The following is a 14,333-nucleotide window of genomic DNA, read 5'->3' as shown; positions in this document are numbered from 1 at the left end:
GCCCAGAATGGGTTCCCCATGGTGTGCCATCTCCCTCATTCTACTACAGGTGTGTTCCTGGTAGTCTTTGGCTGGAGGGCATTATCAGAAATGGAGGATCCACAGAGATTCAGCTGAAGCCCTCACTACCTTGGACTGGAACCCTTGACTTTAGTAATAATGTGCACATCTGAGACCCCTTGTGTCTCTAACTATTTGAGGTGCCATCCTACCCATGGCTGGGAGGTAAGTTCTTGCTGAATTGAGCTCTGATGTTTCATTGAGACCCTTGAGTGTTGGGATTATTTTGTTTATTTTCCTTGGAGTAAGGTCCTCTTCCATTTTTTTGGTTATCCAATTATATTTTTATTTTTCCTTGGGGAATTTGTTTTCTGGCTTTCTACATCTATCTGCTCCCATGGTTCCCCCTGTCTAGTGTTTTGAATGTTGTTTGTCTATAAGAGGAAAATCTATAGGGAAAGGATGGTTATGTAGCTCTGGATGTCTGAGGGCAACACGAACCTGTTATTTATTGCTCAGTCTCTGGTGGCTGAACACCACTTATCCCTCTAAGAAGTTGGGGATGCCAGCTGCTCAGGGGTCATGTAACTAGTTAGCATGCTGGAGTGTCCTTTGTTATCAGAATTAACCAGACAAATCACTCCATCAACCAAGGCCCAATAAGTCTGTCCTACAGCAAGCCCTGGAGACAATGGAATTCAGAAGGTATCCTCAAACCAGTGTGCTTTGAATAAACTTTGCCTCAGATTGCCATTCCAAACCTTTATAAGGACTTCTTTCTCAGTTTTGCCTGTGTCCCTGAGAACTCCTTTTTTTCATTTCTTCTGCCCAGAATCAGGTCGTTTTCTCTGGCTTCTGATCAGTGATGACTGGTCTTTGGCCAAGTTCTAGAGATACAAGGTTGCACAGCACTGGCCTTATAAACTCTTGTCTCAACTAAAACTGGGCCAAATACCTGATTCCTTCATGTTTTCTCACAATTACACTAACTCGTACCCTTATCTTTCTAACTGACCCAATTTCACTAGGGACAATTTAGAATTGCAGTGGCCATTTTGGGGAACTTGGGACAAGAACAAGATTCTTTGTTTGAGAGTTACCTTAGAACAAAAAGATAAGAAACCCTCATGAGGAGATTGTCTTGGTTGTCAAAAAGAGAGATTATTTTGTTTAACATAGGTGATATTTCATTTCCGTACTTTGGAGATTAATAAATACTGATTTTTAAATTGTATAGCTCTATGAAATTGTCAAGTGCCTAAGATAGTTTTAAAATTAGGTGGAATGTCACTCTTTGTGTGTGTGTATGTATATGTCAAAATCTGGAGGGTTTTTGCATTTAAACTGTTTCATCTTTACTTGCAGAGGGAACATGGATTAGCTTTTTAGAGTGATAGTTTCATATTTGTCTGTAGTAGCTCCCTCTCACTTTTTTTGCTGTCCATTTTCCTCTCTTGGAAAAGTTTAAAGATTAACTTATCAAAAAAATATTTCATTGAATGTGCGCAATCCAGTTAAATACAGTTGGCCCTCGAACCATATGGGTTTGAACTCCACAGGTCCGCTTATACGTGAAATTTTTTCAGTAAATATATTGGAAAAAATTGTGGGGGGATTTGTAACAATTTGAGAAAACGTGTAGCCTAAAAATATCAAAAAAAATTAAGAGAAAGGTATATCATGAATGCATAAATTATAAACAGATACTACTGTATTTTATCATTTACTATCATGAAATATACCAAATCTATTATAAAAAGGGAAAATTTGGGACTTCCCTGGTGGCGCAGTGGTTAAGAATCCGCCTACCAATGCAGGGGACACGGGTTCGATCCTTGGTCTGGGAAGATCCCACATGCCACAGAGCAACTAAGCACCTGTGCCACAACTACTGAGCCTGCGCTCTAGAGCCCGCGAGCCACAAGTACTGAAGCCCGTGCGCCCTAGAACCTGCACGCTGCAACTACTGAAGCCCGCGTGCCGCAACTACTGAGCCTGCGTGCTGCAACTACTGAAGCCTGCACACAACAAGAGAAGAGCCCGTGCTCCGCAACAAGAGAAGCCACCGCAATGAGAAGCCCGCGCACCGCAACAAAGAGTAGCTCCCGCTCGCCACGACTAGAGAAAGCCTGCGCGCAGCAACGAAGACCCAACGTAGCCAAAAATATATATATATAAAGAAAAAGCAAAACTTTATCAAAACTCACACACACAAACATTTACAGACTATACATGGCACTATCGATTACACTAGGTTACCAGAAGGCAGTCATATTGCTGCTTCATTATCAATGCATGAATCGTTTTATCTGTAAATAAATATAAATTTCTTTTTCACACTATCTTTTGTTTTGCTTTTTTTTTTGGCTGCGTTGTGCGGCATGCAGGATCTTAGTTTCCTGACCAGGGATCGAACCCATGCCCCTGGCGGTGGAAGCACGGAGCCCTAACCACTGGACCACCAGGGAATTCCCTGTCTTCATTTTTGATGTCTAGTGTTACTAATACATTTACTATCTACAATGTTTTGCGTAACATAAGACAGTATTGACATAGGTACTGACAGATGATTCATCTTGTAAACAGACCATGTAAACATATGGTATCAGTATCGATAAATACAATCAGTACTTCAAGTGTATTTTCCCTTCCTTATGACTTTCTTAATAACATTTTCTCTAGCTTACTTTATTGTAAGAATACATTATATAATACATATAACATAAAAAATATGTGTTAAATGTTTATATTATCAGTAAGGCTATTAGTAGCTAAGTTTGAGGAGGGGGTCAATTGTGCCTTGGGGGGTGGGGGACTGGAGGGTATTGTTTCTTAAGTTCCTTAACCCCCACGTTGTTCAAGGGTCAACTGTAATCAAAAATGTCGGAAAGAATTGCTAAACTATATATGTTTCCTTTGTGGGCTCTGAGAAGTATATTTATGTTTATGTAATAGGCTTTGTAATTATAGATAAGGCCTTAGTTCCAAGATAAAAGAAGAGTTTTTAAAAAAAAAAAAAAAAAAAAGAAGAGTTTTAGGCGTGATCCAGTGTATTTGCATTTTAATTTGCCGTGTAAAAATAATGCCAGCACAATACTTTGGTTTGTACAAGATCAGGGTTAGTTTTCTTATGACTTAAACCTTTTTACTTTTTATATTGATTTTATAAGTTAAGTAAATTATCTTAGTTTTCATATATGATTTACCTTTTGAAATTTTTAAAAATACCATGCTGTACATTACATACCCAGAACTTATTTATCTTTTTTAAAAAATTTTATTTATTTTTTACTTTTTTATTTTTGGCTGTGTTGGGTCTTCGTTGCTGTGTGCAGGCTTTCGCTGGTTGCGGCGAGCAGGGGCTACTCTTCGTTGCGGTGCGCGGGCTTCTCATTGCGGTGGCTTCCCTTGTTGCAGAGCACGGGCTCTAGGCGTGCGGGCCTTAGTAGTTGTGGCATGCGGGCTCAGTAGTTGTGACATGCAAGCTCTAGAGCACAGGCTCAGCAGTTGTGGCGCACGGGCTTAGTTGCTCTGTGGCATGTGGACCAGGGCTTGAACCCTGAATCCCAGAATCTTCCCGGACCACGGCTTGAACCCATGTCCCCTGCATTGGCAGGCAGATTCTTAAGCACTGCACCACCAGCGAAGTCCCTAATTATGTTTTAAGGCTTTCAATTTATTACCTATTTGTGTATTTATATATCTGTGAATGCCTAAATACACATATATGTAAAGGTATATTAATAAATCATTGACTGAAAATTGTTACATGAATAATATATAAAAGGAGGAAAATGAGAATTGGGGCTTTTTTTTTTTTTTAATGTCCAGACTAGTAGAAGTTCCTTCCTTCCTTCCTTCCTTCCTTCCTTCCTTCCTTCCTTCCTTCCTTCCTTCCTTCCTTTCTTTCTTTCTTCTTTGGGTCTTCGTTGCTGTGCATGGGCTTTCTCTAGTTGCAGCGAGCAGGGAAAGTCTACTCTTTCCTTTTTGTCACTAAAAATATCCTATTAACTCTTGGTGCTTTTTGACATACTCTTAAATCATTTTTTAAAAATTAATTAATTAATTTTCGCTGTGTTGGGTCTTCGTTGCTGTGCGCAGGCTTTCTCTAGTGTGGCGGGGGGGGGCTACTCTTCATAGTGGTGTGCGGGCTTCTCATTGTGGTGGCTCCTCTTGTTGCGGAGCACAGGCTCTAGGCACACGGGCTTCAGTAGTTGCGGCACGTGGGCTCAGCAGTTGTGGCTCGCGGGCTCTAGAGCGCAGGCTCAGTAGTTGTGGCGCATGGGCTTAGTTGCTCTGCAGCATGTGGGATCTTCCGGGACCATGGCTTGAACCTGTATCCCCTGCATTAGCAGGCAGATTCTTAACCATGGCACCACCAGGGAAGTCCTTAAATCATTTTTGAAAAGAGTTTTTTTTTTTTTAAAGTTAAGTTCCTAATAACCATTGTTGTTCATTGCTGTGTGTTTTTACAACATTGCCTATAAATATATCTTTTCTTTAGATATTTATTTATTACTTATATGTTGTTTCCTCTACAACTATTCTTAATTTTGCCTTTCCTAAATTCAGGCCCCAAATTTAGGCTAATAAAACTATTAGGATATTTTTTTTGTGCCTAAACTATGTTTGGGTTTCCTAAAATAGCCATCAAATAGCACAAAGATCTGCTCCTTTTTTCTATAAAAAGAACAATAGGAATCATTAGGTTTATCTGGAATTTACCAAATTTAATTAATTCAAAACTATTGTGAGAGCTCTTTTTTTTTTTTTTAATTTTACACTTTATTTATTTATCTTTGGCTGTGTTGGGTCTTCGTTTCTGTGCGTGGGCTTTCTCTAGTTGCGGCGAGTGGGGGCCACTCTTAGTCGCGGTGCGCAGGCCTCTCACTGTCGCGGCCTCTCTTGTTGCGGAGCACAGGCTCCAGACGCGCAGGCTCAGTAATTGTGGCTCACGGGCCTAGTCGCTTCGCGACATGTGGGATCTTCCCAGACCAGGGCTCGAACCCGTGTCCCCTGCTTTGGCAGGCAGATTCTCAACCACTGCGCCACGAGGGAAGCCCTGTGAGAGCTCTTTTGTCTACTAAACTCACAATTTAAAAAAATAATAATAAATTGAAAAGAGAGGTTATCTTTCTAAGTTATTTACACATAAGTAAAGTATATTAATATGAATATATGTCAAGAATTGTATACTTTTCAAGTTAAAAAATAAAGCATACATATTTAAGCACAAAGACTGGTATGATAACTGTCTACAAAAAGATCTGTTTCCAGAATTTTAGATTCACAAGCCCCTTCCCTTTTTGTTCATGAAAAGTGTGATCAAGCATTTGGGGTACTGGTCAGTTACATGGGGATAGTCAGAGGCCTACTGCTTATTTCAGTTTTTTATTAGACCCGGTAGCCAAGACGTAGATGCCTCATCTAAGAACTATAGCAACAATAGCAGAGTATGGGAAATTTTCCCTTGATTTAGTTCTAAGGTCTCTACTAACTAAAATGGTAACCCATTCTAAAGACTCTTCTGTTGACAGAAAATGTTCAGTACTCCTCAGCTGGTGGCCTATCTGCCTGTGAAATATTATTGTTTCCTTTTACATATCACTGTCCATCACTGCAACTCTGTAAACCCAGCCACCCTCCTAACGTGAAGAAGGAGAAGCCCATGGCTGTTTTTCTTTGTTAGGGAACTGTCAAAACCTGATGTGCTCAGTTTTGTGGCAAGGTGACCGCTGCAGGCTACCTGTCTCAGGCAGTCATGTCAGCTGGCTTCCAGTTGGTTCAGCAAATGCAAGTCCATGGAAGGAGAATGAAAAGCAGGGGGAAGGGAGAAGCCAGGGCATTTCTCTACCAGCACCCTCCTCCACCCCAACTCCCATCTCCACATTAAGTATCATCCCCCGTGATGGCAATAGCTCTCACGTGGGTCCAGCTCCCACAAGAAAGGTTGGCCACAATTCTGTCTTCTACAGGTGACCCTGGCCCTGGGATCTGGTAACACTGCCCTTTATTCCTCTAGTTCCAGGAGTGGTAACAGCTTTCTTCTACTGTTAATTTTGGGGTTGCCTCACAGTCTCCTGTTAGGCTTCTCAGCTATTGGTTACTATACTACTCAGCAATAAAAAGGAACAAACTATCGATACATGCAACAAATTAGTTGGACCTCAAGGGAGTTATACTGAGTGAAAAAAAGTCAATCTCAAAATGTTCCATACTGTATGATTCTGTTTATACAACATTCTAGAAATTACACAGTTATTGACATGGAGAATGGATTGGTGGTGGCCAAAGGTTAAGACAAGGCTGGGGCGAGGTGGGGTGGGGAAGGGGGTGTGTGACTATAAAGGGATAACACGAGGTATCTCTGTGGTGATGGAACAGTTCTGTATCTTGATTGTGGTAGTGGTTACACAAATCTACATGTGATAAAATTCCATGTGTGCATATAACTGTATATGTACACACAAGTGCAATGAATGTATATGAAACTGATGAAATCTGAATAAGGTCTGTGGATTGTACCAATGTCGATTTCCTGGTTTTGATACTGTACTACAGTTATGTAAGATGTTACCACTGGGAGAAACTGGGTACATGGTACCCTTTTCATACTATTTTTGCAACTTCTTGTGAATCTAATATTATTTCAAAAAAATTTTTTTAATCCAAAAAGAAAGAAAGAAAGAGAGATTCCCTGACATCTATAGTAGTCCCTAGAAAATGGACAGCAAATTAAAAACTTGTAGATGTTTTTCTGTTATCTAAGGAAGTAGCCATAGTAAAAATGGAGTTTAGCAAGAATGCTTCTTGATATTGCCTGAATAGCAGAGATAAATTGACAACATTGAACCAACATTGGTGGGGGGTAACTTTAAGGGTATTGCTGAGGATTTTCCAATGCACATCTTACCAGCCAGTGACATATTCCTGGTAAGACTGCAAAGGTAGGACATGGACAAGAACCAAAGCCTTGAGGCTCTGTGAACACCTCCAAATGAACTATAAGTATGTTCTAGTTATTGTTTATTCTCAGGGTGGATTGAGACTTTTTCTTGCTGGAGAGCTATGAACATATTAGCAGAGAAAAAATTGCTTGATTTTTAAATTCCCACCGTTGGGGAAAGGGGTCTCAATTTATCTCTCTAGTAACAAAGAGACATATTTCACTGGTACCATTATTTTTAAAAAATTCTTTATACCTTTTACTTGAAAAATACACTGTCCATATCATCCACTATCTTCAGCAAAAAGAAAGAGAACTAAAGGAATGAAAAAACTCATAATTATCAAAACTCTCAGAAACCCAAAGTTTTGCCATTGCCCTTGATAAAATAAGATCAACTGTGGGTCCCTCCAGGACCCACAGGTTTTCTCCTTCTGAGTTAACTGCTCCATGCATTTGGGAATCAATTCCAATCCTAGACTGACCCCATTATACTTACATGACTAACTTCTTCAGGGATTCATATAATACCTCCAGATTTAGCACCAATAGATATAAGCTGCATTTCCAAAACACCCACCTAAGCAGCTCTGCATGATCTGAAACCTGGAGATTTGGTCTTCTGGAAAAGAATCAGAAAAAAACTGCCCTTGAGCCTCTACAAAAAGAACCTTTAACAGATAACTGACATAACAATAAAACTCCAAGTTGTTGATCTTTCGGTTCATATTTCCTAAGTGAAAAGAGGTACATCACTTACTCCAGAGTACTGGGCATCCAGTCCATTGGGGGACCTCAAACTGAGGATTGTTAGACATTTTCTGGAAGCTGCTGACTGTGGGCAGCTTCCGTCCAAGATGAAGGAAAAAGGTGCTAACCGCACATGTGAATAGCTTCTGCAGAACAAGATTTTTTGCTTCTTCAGTGCCCTCTTCCATACCCTTTGTTCTCCTAGTAATATTGCCTATTATTGTCTTTAACATCCTCTTTAACTGATTAAAAGTTATCTTAATATGGTCTTCCCTATCTTCATCCTGTTACTTTTGACCCCTTGTGGTCTCCTGTCACTGCTTAAAAAAAAAAAAAAAAAAAATGCCGGTGTGTATTTCTCAGACCTTAGGTATTGCTCTGAATTTAACTCATTCGTGGAACCGTTGCCTCCCCATCTAATCCTGCTGACAAAAAAATGTAATAACTTCAAACACTTCAGAAGGTAGATATCCTTCTACAAGTCCTTTCTGGTCTTAAGTTTTTCTCACATAATTAATTCCAAAGTTCAGTCTTACAAACTTGTACTTGAACGAAATGCTTCTGCTGAGGTTGTTATAAGCCTACCCATAAAACCTAGGTCATCAGGAATGGGATATAAGGTTGGGGCTATCTTTGCTATAATAGTCTATTCTCTTCTGAGACACTCCAACCTATTTGCAAGCACTATGTAACTCCACTCAAGGAATCTGTCCACCTCAAGAGTCCAAAAATTGGGTACTCCCAATACAACCTATGCCTCAGTAGGGTCCGACTTCCTATGCAGACATCAGGCTTTTACCTGCCTGCTGCACTCTAACTTATCCTGTGTATTCAGAGTAATTGTTAAGAGCCTTTCAGATATTTTAAACTACCACTTCTCCAGAAATCTCCAAAATGAGGCAGGCTGTTCAAGAACAGGCTATTCAGGAAAACTCCCAGGAGGGATAACCTATTTCATTATCATGTATGCTGTATGAGCTATACTTCCCAGAGAGGGGTAATAGTACTGGAAAAGGTGATCCAAATCTTGCCTCTAACCTCAGCAGACATCATAAATGCCAACTTCTACTCAGAAGCCCAACAACTAGTTTAAATTTAAATTCGTTAACCAAGGGGAAATTTATGCTTTGGCAAACACTGCTTGCTGCCCCTGTATAAACACAGGTCAAGTTGAGCAGCCTGTGACTATGCTAAAAAAAAAAAAAAAAAGTCACTTGAATCGCTAAAAAAGGCAAGCTGGACTTTGGGACATGTTTTCATTGCCTGGATTTGATACTCTAGGCCCCTGTCTTCAAGATCTGTTACAAGGATTAATAACTATTTAGTTTCTGGTAATGTCCTGTGGTGCAGTTGGCTGATGTATTCTGGTCAGAGTTTTAAATGCTACTGTGCAACCATCATCATGTCAGAGGATTTGAGAACTCATTCTGCAACAAAAGGAGAAGGAAAGACTAACCATAGGCTCACTATAGATGTTCTCTTGACAGTCTCCTGATGGACAAAATCTTGGCAATGGTGAAGAGCTGGCTAGTAGGCTAAAGTTCTGAGGCTTGACTCCATCTGCCTTTGGCTAAGAGGGAGACAGAGAAAGAGAAAGCATCCTCTGACAGCCTGGAGCTGGCCTGGCACTATCATCTAGGCCTTGGTGTTGATAGGAGCTAGTATGACACTCACAGCTAGACTGTTGTTTTCTCTTGATAAACATAAACAGTTTTACAGAACACCAGTATCACAGAGACAAGGCCACTCTGTCACTGTGATGGATCAAGATAAAAACAAGACCACCCTGTCGTTATGTCTGAACACAGTCAAAAACAAGAACATTATCCAAACAACAGAAATGCCAAGTATCCCTATCCTGCCTAATATAAATTACTTCACTTTCTTTATCAATGATAGCTTTAATCTTGCTCCTTTCTTCCCACCATTTAGATAAAAAGTTTTAAGATACCAATCATAGAACTATTCCCCACTTCCTCACAGCATCCAAATCAGAACAAAGCCCGTTTCCTTGAATCCTTCCCAGAAACCTAACACAAGCTCAAATCCTGTAATAAGTCATTTACAACATCTCTTACTGAGATGCCTCACAGTTTCCCGTATTGTGTGGTCTCCCTCATTGCAATGAGCCAGTAAACTCAACTTTGTTCAATTATAGGTTTGTTCTTGATAGCCTTTGACAGGAGGGCATTGACACTGCAAGTTGGACTTTTTTTTCACTGAAAAGATACTGATTTTTTAAAAATTTATTTATTTTCTTTCTTTCTTTTTTTTTTTTTTTGGCTGCATCCAGTCTTAGTTGCGGCATGCGGGGTCTTCGTTGAGGCATGTGGGATCTTTCTTTGTGGCACATGGGCTTCTCTCTAGTTGTAGCACTTGGGCTTCTCTCTAGTTGTGGCATGTGGGTTTTCTCTCTAGTTGTGGCACGTGGGCTCCAGAGCGTGTGGGTTCTGTAGTTTGCGGCACACGGGCTCTCTCATTGAGGCGCATGAGCTCAGCAGTTGTGGCCCGCGGGCTTAGCTGCCCCGTGGCATGTGGGATCTTAGTTCCCTGACCAGGGGTCGAACCCCCATTCCCTGCACTGGAAGGAGGATTCTTTACCACTGGACAACCAGGGAAGTCCCGAAAAGATACTGATTTTTTAAAAGTTGACTCAAAACAAGTTTTTTTCTTCTTTGAATTTTTGAATTTTAATTTTTTTATACAGCAGGTTCTTATTAGTTATCTATTTTATACATATTAGTGTATATATGTCAATCCCAATCTCCCAAAACGAGTTTTAAGCACTATGAAATCATACAAACTAGGTTTATGGGTTTTATTTGGCCTGAGGGCTGCCAGTTGTAACCTTTCAGTTGGATGATCTCCCCTCTGGATATGAAGGTTGATACTGCTGTGAATGGTTAACAGCTTCAGGATGTAAGCTGAACCAGGGATAGAACACATACTTTCACATGTACTATTTCATTTAATGTTCTTTTCTACTTAAATCATTCAGAACTCTCTTGATTCTATTCGTGCTGTGCCATTTGCAAGGTTGCCTGCTGCCTGTTTGCCTATAAATGAGGTCAGATCCCTATTTTACAGGAAGATGCTGATGTATACCTGTTCCCTTCTCACTGTCAGCCGGTAGCCATAGGAACTGTGATCAAGCAAACAATAACACCTCCATGATCGAATCCTCAGGGAACAAAGTTCATTTTAATGAAGTTGGCCTGATCACAGAGGAATCTGGGGGACTTTCTGGGCTTCTCAGCGTTGTGCCGCCTCCTGACTTTAAGCTGGCTCTGGAGAAGAAGAAAGTGGAGCTGTCTCAGGTATGGGCTTCTTACTGGGAGCTGGGACTTGAGCCCGGCAGAGAAAGGCTGTGGGGAGAATCCTTCCAGGCCTGCTTCTCCTGAGAAGAAAGCAGAAGAGCCTTGTATACCAGGTCCTGTGGTCTCTGAGGGCATTGCTAGTTCTGTGAGTATATGAATTGAGCCTAGAAGGATTCTAGCATAACTCAGGACGTTGGCTAAAATATCTTTAAGGACTCTGCCAGCCCTGAAATCATAGGAGCAAGGGACCCAATTCTGTGATATCTGCTTTGGCCTGTGAAGATGGGAAGGAACAGAAAAGGCTTTAGGCCAAGTGATGGTTTATACCCCACTAACTCACTTCCCTTTCTGTATCCCTGCCATTCCCCATACCATACATCCTTCACTCTGTTCTCCAAAAAGCCCAGGGACTTTAGCCTTCCTCTCACTACCTGAGGTGAGTCCTGGGAACCCTTAAGCCCACCAGACCCCTGCCTTTCCCTTTTCCTCTGCTTCATGGGCCAAGGTTTCTGCCTCAGTTTCCCTGCATGACAAAACAATTTCCCTAGGACTGGAGCTAGCCTCAACCCCTTGGCAGCCCAGAGTCCCCTGGCCAGTGCTGGCTCTTGGGCTCAATACAGTCTTCCTGTGCTCATAATGTCAGGCCTGGCCTTACTGTAGAAGTGACTGATTACTCAGAATATAGCCACTACAGGGAACCTCTGAATGCCTCTCACATAATATATGGATCTTAACACCTGAATCAAGATACTTTGGATACTGTCCAGTGGGCCATGGCCACCATCTTTCAAGGAGTGGCTCAGGGGCAAGATCAAGTTCCCAGTCCAAGTCTCCAGTCCCACTCTTATCTCCTTTCTCACTGAGAGAGAGACAGAGAGACAGACAGACAGGCTGAAGACAGAAAGTCCTAAAAACGATGTGACATTTTTCTATCAATCAGTCACCTAAGGCAATGGAGGGTTGAATCCTTATCCATCCTTGCCCAATATGCACCTTTGAGGCTTCTTTTATCATTAAAAAATTTTAAATTATTATTGGAAGGGTAATATACATGATAAAAAGTTCAAACAGTAACAGAGTATACAGCGTAAAATAAGTTTTCCCCTCACCTTGACCTCTAATACTCCAGTCCTCCTCTCTAGAGGCAGCCACTGTTCAGTTTCTTGTTTATCTTTCCAAGATATTCTGTGTACATATAAGCACGTGTGTACCTAATGTCCTCCCTTTTGTGAAACATACATATTGGCATACTATACGTTTCCCTGCATTATACTCTTTCCACTTGATATATCTTGGAGCTTATTCCATGTTTGTACAAATAGATATGTCTCATCCCATATAGCAGCTTCAGAGTAGTATTCTATTATGGATATACTATAATTTGTATAAGGCCCTACTGGTGGGACAATTAAGGTTTTTTTTTTAATATTATAAACTATGTCTCAGTGAATATATTTGTAATATTTCTTGGAATACTTGAATGAGTAAATGTGATAAATTCCTAAAAGTAGAATTTCTGGGTCAAAATTTATGTTCAGCTTGATAGATATTTTCACTTTGTCCTGCAGAGAGCGAAAGTCAGTCAGTTTACACTCCCGTCAACATTATGGGTGGGCCTATTTTCCCACAACCTCACCAACAGAGTATTTCCAGACTTTTGATCTTGGTGTGGTTTTATTAGTTTATTCATCAAAATAATACACATATATTATTGCCAGGCCCTGAGATGGCAAGAATAATAATTCTACAAGAATGTAGAAATAAATTAGATGAGTCCCGAACCTTACCTTGATATAGACATACAGACTATAATTTTTTTTCTTTCAAACTATAATATTATCTGGAAAATGCAACAGTGGTACAAGGTACAAAGGTAGCCCAAAGAAGGGAGGGGTTAATTTCATGTTTGGGGAAAAGTGGGGATTGTTCACAGCCGGGGAAAACTTTGTGAAGAACATGATATCTGAGATAAGTTTTGAAGAATTCACTTATTTAACAAATTTGTGTGTAGCGCCTTCTATGTGCCAAGCACTGTCTGAGTCCTTAGGATACATTAGTGGCCAAAGATTCCTGCCCTCATGAAGTTAATGTTCTAGTGAGGGGGCAGCCAGTAAACAGTAGACTTAATGAATAAATAAATTATGTAGTATGTTACAAGGTGATGGGCACTATAGAAGAATAAAAAGCAAAGTAGGGTAAGGGGATCAGGAGTGTCTGTGGTGGAGGGGGACATGAATCGCAATTTTAAGTAAAGTAGTTGGGTAGGCCTTGTCGAGAAGGTGACTATTGTGAAAAGACTTGAAGAAAGTGAGCAAGTTAGCCAGGCAGATATCTAAGGAAAACTGCAGGCAGTGAGAACAGCCAGCAGCACAAAGGCTCTAGGAAGAGAGTAGACCTGACATAATTGAAAAGCAGCAAGGAGGCCAGTGGACTGAGGGAGGGAAAGGACAGTAGGAAATGGGGTCAGAGAGGTGTTAGGGGGCTGGAGCTTGGCGAGCCTTATAGGCCATTGAGACAACCTTGGTTTGTTTTTTGTCTCTGGGTCCTCGCATTGCTGTTCCTTCTACCTGGAATCCTCATCCCCCAGACCTTCACACAGAAAACTCATTCACATCCTTCAGGCATCAGCTCAAATATCACGTCCACAAAAAAAAAAAAAACCCTTCTCTGATCTTCTTATTTAAAGTGACCTGTCTCTTATTCCCTGTATCTTCATATTCATTTCCTTTTATCCATTTCAGATTTACTTGTCTATCTTTCTCACTACAGTAGAAGCTTTATGAGGTCTGGAGCATTATCTAACTCATTCGCCATTATAAGCCCAGCATCCAGACACAAAGAGTTGCTCTGTAAATATTTGCTGAATGAATACGGGTGGAAAAGGAGAGAAGGATGATTTTTTTAAATAGGAATATAGTTGTTTTTTTTTAACATTTAAAAAAAATTTATTTCTTTTTATTTCTTTTATTTTTTTGGCTGTGTTGGGTCTTCGTTGCTGCGTGCAGGTTTTCTCTAGTTGCGGCGAGCAGGGGCTACTCTTCGTTGCGGTGCGCAGTCTTCTCATTGCGGTGGCTTCTCTTGTTGTGGAGCATGGGCTCTTCTCTTGTTGCGCACGGGCTTCAGTAGTTGCAGCATGCAGGCTCAGTAGTTGCGGCACGCGGGCTCTAGAGCGCAGGCTTAGTAGTTGTGGTGCACGGACTTAGCTGCTCCACAACATGTGGGATCTCCCTGGACCAGGGCTCGAACCCGTGTCCCCTGCATTGGCAGGCAGATTCTTAACCACTGCACCACCAGGAAAGCCCAAGAAGGATGACTGAGGA

General features: G+C 41.0%; 1 long non-coding RNA gene across 1 annotated transcript; it reads right to left on the bottom strand.

Annotated features, from left to right (window-relative positions):
- Nucleotides 1-499: 499 nt before the first annotated feature.
- Nucleotides 500-14,307, bottom strand: LOC118881770. The gene is made up of 3 exons (XR_005016605.1): nt 14,297-14,307; nt 9,436-9,442; nt 500-665 (listed from the first exon to the last, which is right to left on the bottom strand). It is a non-coding gene; the product is annotated as an uncharacterized LOC118881770 (long non-coding RNA).
- Between the last annotated feature and the right edge of the window lie 26 nt (nt 14,308-14,333).

This window comes from Balaenoptera musculus, chromosome 15 (genome assembly GCF_009873245.2).
Source record: "Balaenoptera musculus isolate JJ_BM4_2016_0621 chromosome 15, mBalMus1.pri.v3, whole genome shotgun sequence".
Taxonomy (NCBI): domain Eukaryota; kingdom Metazoa; phylum Chordata; class Mammalia; order Artiodactyla; family Balaenopteridae; genus Balaenoptera; species Balaenoptera musculus.
The sequence above is the reverse complement of the archived record's forward strand: the minus strand, read 5'-3'. Positions and strand labels throughout refer to the sequence as shown.